The sequence below is a fragment of the Melozone crissalis genome, unplaced genomic scaffold (assembly GCF_028551555.1).
Source record: "Melozone crissalis strain CALT ecotype California unplaced genomic scaffold, PUWL_Pcris_2 ptg000027l_1, whole genome shotgun sequence".
Lineage (NCBI taxonomy): Eukaryota > Metazoa > Chordata > Aves > Passeriformes > Passerellidae > Melozone > Melozone crissalis.
Genome location: NW_026535805.1, coordinates 4,466,686 through 4,474,494, shown reverse-complemented (window position 1 = coordinate 4,474,494; position 7,809 = coordinate 4,466,686).

Here is a 7,809-nt window from a genome sequence, read left to right as displayed (position 1 = left end):
GGTCTGTGTCCCTATCCATAGCTGTCTGAAAGGAGAGTGTAGCCAGGTGGGGTCAGACTCTTCTCCTGGTAACAAGGGACAAGAAAAGAACAAATGCCCTTAAATTGCACCAGGGGAGGTTTAGATTGGATATTGGGGAAAAATTCTTCCTTGCAAGGGTGTTCAGGCTTTGGAACAGGCTGCTCAGGGAAATGGTGGAGTCACCATCCCCATAAGTGTTTAAAAGATGTGTAGATGTGGCACTGAAGGATATGGTGTACTGGTGGACTTGGCAGCGTTAGGCTAAGGGTTGGACTTGATGATCTTACAGGTTTTTTCCAATCTAAACAGTTTGATGAAATTCTTGTGACAATTGGGACTAATAGAATATGTTAACCTTTATTCGCCTCAGCTTGACACCACATTAGACCATGAATTAATTTATAAGTGCTTAGAAGAGTTTCATAATTAAATAGCCATTGTGACTGCTTTGGCCTGTCGGCTGTTACGTATCCCAGGTCCTTTCTTTGGAGAGCAGCATTCAAAGCAAACCAACAAAGGTCTGTGAAATGCAAGCAGGGTGCTCTGTTCTTTGCTGTCCCTCTGCCTGTGCAAGCAGTGTCCTGGGCAGTTTGTGGGAGTGCTGGTGAGATGCAGTGACATGTGGTACCTCCCATGAACACCTCAGCCTGCCCTCCTTCCTGCCCTCCCCCTGCCACAACCTTGAAACGGAGAACTGGGAGCTTCCAGTCTCAGTGGTTCTTAAATATGTGTAAGTACTAAAAATTTCTGATTGCTAAAAATATGAATGCAGATGTGCTGTCACAAGAGAATCCCTATGTTAACTACCTTTGCCTATTTTGTTATTTACATTGGTGAGGAGAAAGCCTGGGAACAGTTTCTCTTTGCCAGGCTAGAAGGCAAAACCAGTAAATAGATAAAAGGGAACCTAGAGGATTCAAGTCCTCTGAATGCTTTGCAAATAGGTTTACAGGGAAGGGAAAGGCTGGGACACTGTAAGCCAGGTCCCTGTGATACTCAGCTCTGTGGTATCCCATGGACCTCATGACTGGAGTTTAAGTCCATGCAGCCCCATGGAAAGATTTTAAACCCCCTATGCCATGTCCTAAGGGACTTTAAATAAGGACTTTAATGTGGCTGCTTTCACTCTGAGGAATATAATCTGTGGCAATGAACAACTAAAAGACATTTGGTAACTATGAAGATATTTCCAAGGAAAGACCTTTATGTTCTGGAAAAAAATCAAATGGTAACAACAACAACAAGATTAAGGGAAAAAAGTAAAAGTGTTGAGCTTTGCATCTTTTAAAATGAAAGCTATGAGTTCATTTAACTTGATCTATTTGGTCATCTTAAATTATGCCTCAGTGGTATGTCCTGGTTTTCATCTTGCATATGGGATTCTCATGTGGGAGTTTATCTGCCAGGACCTGCCTTTCTCAAAATTTAAAGAGGTTTCCATATGACCTTCCATCAAATGCTATTCCTCCTCGCATTTTAAATAACAAGAAGGTATCACAGGATTATCATCACAGGCCCAATTTTACAGCTGGAGAGGCAAAGTATTAAGGGATTTCTCAAGTGTGACAGAAGTTTAGTGGAGAAGTAAACAACTCAGGGTCTGAGGAGATGTTCTCCAGTGGTGTCCTTTGCAGAATGTCAAAAATTAGGAAAAAAACAAGATATATGCTTATTTATTTCTAGATTTCTTTTACTAGCCCAGATGTACGTGAGCAACAATGTTTTGTAGCTGTTGCTTATATTCCATAACAGCAAGTAGTAAGGCCACAAGAAAATGATTTGCTGAGTAGGAGGAAGAAAGGCCAAACTTGTTAAGGAAATTATGTTACTTCCAAGATTCTCAGGGGATATTAGAAACAATGGAGAGTAAAACAAATACTAGAATTGCATATAAAAGGTACTTGACATAAAAATGTCAAATGGCCCAAACCACATTTCTGCAAAATGCTGTGATGTTACTCTATTGGCAAGAATACAAAAGGGAGCGGGACTAGAACATGCCAGCTATTCATTTTATTAAGAAGTCAGAGAGCAGAAAAATGAATGGGTAAATTAAATTGTAATAAGAACTGAAGAAATGGCAATACATTTAGTTAGTAAAGCTCATTTAATAGCAGAAGTTTTATAATTAAAGTGGCTCACCCTGCAGCTTACAAGAATGTGAATGCAGTGCCACTGCATGTAGTTTGTGTCAAAGTGTTCATGGACTTGCCATGCTCTTTACTCAGACTTGTCCATGTAAAACGAGAAAGCTTTCTACTTGTACCTGTTAACACAGTTTCTATTTCTGTTTCTGCAGGTTCTCTGCTTTTGTGGCACAGCTTCTGATTCAGCTCCAGCCATGACCCTCCACAAGGTCTGCTCTGTGTGAGTAAACATGATTTAAAATCAGTTCTGGTGCTGGATGGGAATAGCAAGCAGTATGGTAGTGTCCTTTCTTCAGTGATTTTAAACAGGGAATGGGAAAATAAAAGTGTATTAATGGAAAAAACTGTGCCTCTTTAAGGAATATTGTCCAACTCCCTGATGAAACAGTTTTTGAAGAAGAAGCTGACTTCCCCATGCTGCTCTGTTCACAAACTGACCCTGATGTCTTAAATAGCAAGTTTGTCTTTGCATGTAATTTCAGACCCTGGAGAAAGGTGCTCAAGCAATAGTAATGAGACTGTGCAGTGTAGGGTTGGTTGGTTTTTCTGGATGTTTTTCTTTTGTTGCTTGTATTGTTTTGTGGGGTTGTTTGAGTTTTCTGGTCGATTTTAACCTTCAGTTATCAGTACCTTTCCTTTGGAGCCCAGGGCTGGTAAGTGGAGTAAGACAGGTGCCAGTTAATTCCTTTGGTCAGACTCAGGTTGAGGCAGATGCCAGGTGTGTGGTGTGGAGAGCAAGGGTTTACCCCAGAGCTCTCAAGGTATGAGCAAGGCAGAGTGGGTAGGACACAGAAAGCAAGCTGCCCTCATCCCCATGCACCTGCCACTGGCCAGAGGTGTCAGGCTGTGCGTGTGGCAGGGGTGGCTGCACGCCGCGAGACACCTTCCCAAGGTCACGGGGAGCAGGGCAGAAAACTGACTTGCTGAGTTGCAATCTGCTTCTGGCAGAAAAAAGATACACAGCAGCCCTTGCTCAGAGCAGATTGTACAGTTACCTTTTAGCCCTTTGCTGGTGGACAGACTTTGTTCTGTTCATGCTCCAGTACAGGGATATTAGTTCACAATTTCCTTTAATGATAAATCCAGAAGTTTAAAAATAGAAGGCAGATGTGAAGATTCCATAAATACACTGTATTTAATTAATTATAGCAAATATATATCTATTATATTATCACATTATCAAAGGATTATCAGAATGCAGATGTCTTTCTACACAGTTTTGGAGACTTGCGTTTCCATATTTTTTTCAGGAGGTAGCCTGACTTTCAGGACAAATATTCATCATTAATTCTGAGCTTCCACAGTAGTTTTATCATGGATGTGGTGGAATCACAGAATCATAGAATGACCTGGGTTGGAGGAGACCTTTAAAATAATCTAGTTCCACCCCCCTGCCACAGGCAGGGACACCTTCCACTAGACCGGGTTGCTCAGATTTTCATCCAGCCTGGCCTTGGATGCTTTCAGGGATGGGGCATCCACAACTTCTCCGGGCAACATGTTTCAATGCCTCAGCACCCTCACAGTCAGGATTTTTTTTTCCTAATACCTAACCTAAAACTACTCTTTTTCATTTTGAAACTATTCCCCCTTGTCCTATCACTACATGTTCTTGTGATGGAGCTCTAATACATATTTGAACCTACACCAAAACTCTATACTTAATATAGAGGATCCCACAGTTTCTTTCTTTGAAGTTGGATCCTGTATTTACTTGACTTTTGTTTTTGTTAATTGGTGGCCTCTATTCATTAATATAGAAGTTGTTCTGTTGATTTACCTGCAAAGTGCTTGATAATTTATTTTTTATATAGCATTATTTTTTGCACGACATTTTGGGCCAAATATTGCTTGATGATGAACTGCTTGATAATGAATACTGGTTGAATATTGATGATGACCTGCTTACACTGGTTTAATGGAGCTGACTGCCCCAGCAGCAGGGTGTCATGGAGTTATTTCTGTTTTTCTTACCCATGCACATCAAGGAGAAGCAAAGGAAATTGTTCACTTTGTTGTTTTTTGGCCCACAGTCCTTTCCAGACTGTGACAGAGGGACAGTTATATAGGAAATAACACTGCAAACCCAGTTCTGTTTTTCATTTTACTGAATGGTCTTCTTATTTTTCTCTCATTTTTTGTATCAGCTGAAAGGAGAGATTGATTGTTATTTTCTGTGCTTTAATTAACATCTTGTATTAAAGAGCTATAGTATTTCTTCCAAATGGAAGAAAACTGATTTTTAAACTGAGATGCTACATTCTGGGGAAAAAAGGGATCATTTTATGAAACTCTTTCCATTTGCTTTCTCCTTGGGCTTTAATTTTTGTTCAACATGTATTCACTATGGCTGTGAGATGGAAGAGGAAGGGATGGCCATGAATGCATTTGGTAATTGGGATAAGGGGCTGCAGGGGTGCAAGGGGGGATGACCTTCCTGGACCAAAGACAATTTCTGCAAACCTAGTGCCTGCAGTGTCACCCACAGCTGATGTGATTGTTGTAGGTCTGATTTTGGTATGGGAATTGACTAACCTTTGGAATTATCTACATTTCTGTATGGAAAAGGCAGAAAAAAAATGCAAGCTAATAGAGCTGATGACATTGCTTTGTATGGATTTGAGGCTGGACCTTAAAAAGGCTCAAATTCTTGTTGCAATTAGGTCTCTATATTATTCTGTGGCCTTAAAGCAGGTCTTATCCAGGCACCTCAGCCTCTCACCAGCAGACCTGATGTTAATTTAATATATCAGCAAATATTTCAAAAATAGTTGAAAAAAATCCGTCTCTGCTTTGGCAGTAGTTACGAATCTTACACCGGCTCCCTCAGCCCTAAGTTTGGGAAATGTTGGGAGCTGGGGTAGAAGATAAGGATTTATTTCACCCTGAAGGTCTGCATTATACTTGGAGGGCTGTGGACACCTGTGCTGGGGCAGCTTCCTCCTGTGCTCTCAGGAAGGAACTGCAGCACAGCATCACCAAATCAAGGGCACGCTGTACTTGAGCTGTGGTGGTCTCTCCACATGCTGTGGATCTACAGCCTGTGGCTTAGCCCAGATCCTCTCTGCCAGCCAGGCTCCTGCTGCTCTGGGCCAAGACTGAAAAAGGAAAACTCTGTGCCTCTGTGTTGGCAAACAGGTGCTGGTGGCCTGTACCCCAAATGTGAGCACCTCTGGAGCTCCCATGTGTGTGGAGCTGCCCCTAAGCCTGGCTGTGAGCTAAGCTATACACCCAGCTGCTTCCTCTAGCTTGTGATAATGAATTTTCAGCGCAGTGGAATTTAGAAAGGAATTGCTCTGATTCTAAAGCTCATTGGTTGCTGACAATAATAACAATAAAAAGAGCCATTTCTTAAGGACTGAAAACTAATCAGTGAATGTGTAGTTTCTGTGTCTCCTGCAGGTTCTTGTCTTGTGGGGCTGCCAGACTGCCCGAGTCACGTGCCTGGCTGTCTGATTTCCGACTCAAGCTTTTCATTTCCTAAATGATAACGGATAAAAGATAAAATCTGGCACACACAGGTAATCTTTGCCATCTTAATATTTGTTAAGCTTTTTGATTTACTGAGAAGTTAAAGTCACTGCAGGTCACAAAACCTGCACATTAGATCTGCTTCATAAAACACTGTGAGTGAATGCTTTAGTCATTCATTTCACCATCTTTAAACCAATGTAGCTGAAGAATTGCACCTCCAATTTATAAATCTTTTAATTTATTTCTGATTCTGGTTTATAGGATGGGACTATATCCAGCTTTCCCCAGCCATTTGTGCATATCTAGAGAAGAAACCTAACATATTTCTTGCATAATGGAGACTTGATCCAGCTTACATTTGTTAAATCATCCAAAAGGAAATATTCTCACTAGGAAACTTTCACACAGAGTTCACGTATCCAATCTGATACCTGTGTTTTAAGTTTCTGCTGTTCTGTTGCACATATACTTCTCTTTCCCTCCCCAGGTCAGTATGGATAGTCACCCTTCCCTTCTGTAGGAGACAAATATGATTATAACAGTATCTCTGTCGCTGTTTTTGCACATCTGCTCCTTTTTCTGAAGGAGACATATGATCCACAGAGAAATTAGAGATGATCTGAACCATTGTGGATACCTACTGCTATGGGATGCGTGGAGGCCCGTGGGTAGCTCAGGTTTCACATCTGCCAGCTTTCCAGTGGATGTGATCAAGGGCAGAAATAGGCAGATGATGATGATGATGATGATGAAGATGCTATGAAAACTGGTGTGAAGGAAATGGGATCTCTCCTCCCGGAAATATGTGTGCCCCCTAGCCCAAGTCAAGATCATTTGGATGCAGCAGGAAGGCTAAGACAAAGGAAAGTGTATTTTAAATAATGCATTATTTAAAAAAGGGAGGCTATGTCTTTAAAATACATCATCAGAGTTAGAATCTGCTTTAGATTTGGGCATGGTCTTTGACCCTGGAACGCTGACAATGTAAAAAAGAGTGAAATGGGTCAAAGAGTCTGTCAGACAAGGTGAGAGATACTAAGCTTGCCTCTGATGTCACACCAACATGCAGTGGTGTAACTCCATTGCCCTCTGTAGATTTATGCAAACATATGGAGAGAAAAACCTGCCCCAGAATGATTCAGTACCAAAATAGATTCTTTTTTTCTGTGGCAATATAAAATCCTTACAGGAGGAATGCTAAGATTCCAAAGGGCAAAATTTTGGCTTGGATTAATACTGCTTCCAGCCACCCCAATGCAGAAACTTCTCTCCAATTAGCTGACCTTGGTGGATAAATTCCTCCTTTTTATCTTTCTCCAACCTTTCCCATATTCCATCTCTTCTTCTCCTTGATCCTCCTGATAAAGTCAGGCTGTCCTTCCAACTGTGATCAGCAGAGCCTTTAGCCAGTGCACAGCTCGCTCTCCAAGGACTCCTGATGCCAGGGGCTCCTTTCATTTTCTCTGCAAATACTTTTTAACAAATTCAAAAGGCCTTATTGGGAAAGGAACAAAATACATTTGTGTGTAGTGATGTATCTGCTAAACGGTGTGTGCTCTTCCCCACACAGCTCTCAAGGGACCTTCAGGCACGTTCTGTGGGCAGAGCACATGGAATTGCTCAGATGTATTGTTTGCAGAGTGCAGTATTTCTCTGAGTATCAGATCCTGGGAGAGAATTGGGAACACACGTAGTTTTTAGAGGCTTCCTGGGCTGAGTGGGCTAGGAAGTGAGTGTTCAGAGCCTGGCTTTGCCTTTGCAGGACAAGGCAGGTGAGTGTCTGGGCCCCACAACGAGCTTCAGAGCCCTTCAGCCAAGTGTCCAGGCTCCCTCCATCATCAGTGAAGCCAGGAGAGAGCAATTCATCATGTGGCATCAGTCAGACACTTTGGGAAATTGGTTTGGGGATGTTCAGCCCTAAGTTCCAACTCTCTTTGGATACTTTGTAAGGAGCAGCAAGTGGAAGGCTTCAAGCACAAACTAGAAAAATGTTGCTTGAACTGGGAGAGTTTCAGCAGCTCACAACTCAGTCTTCCAGTTGTGGGAAGGAGGAGGATATTAATGGAAACCAGATAGCCAGTGGCAGATATGAACAGGCATTGGAGGGTCTCTGCCTTTCAGACTGGGACTTAGGAGTCAAAAAAGGGGTTTCATCTCTTTGGATAGG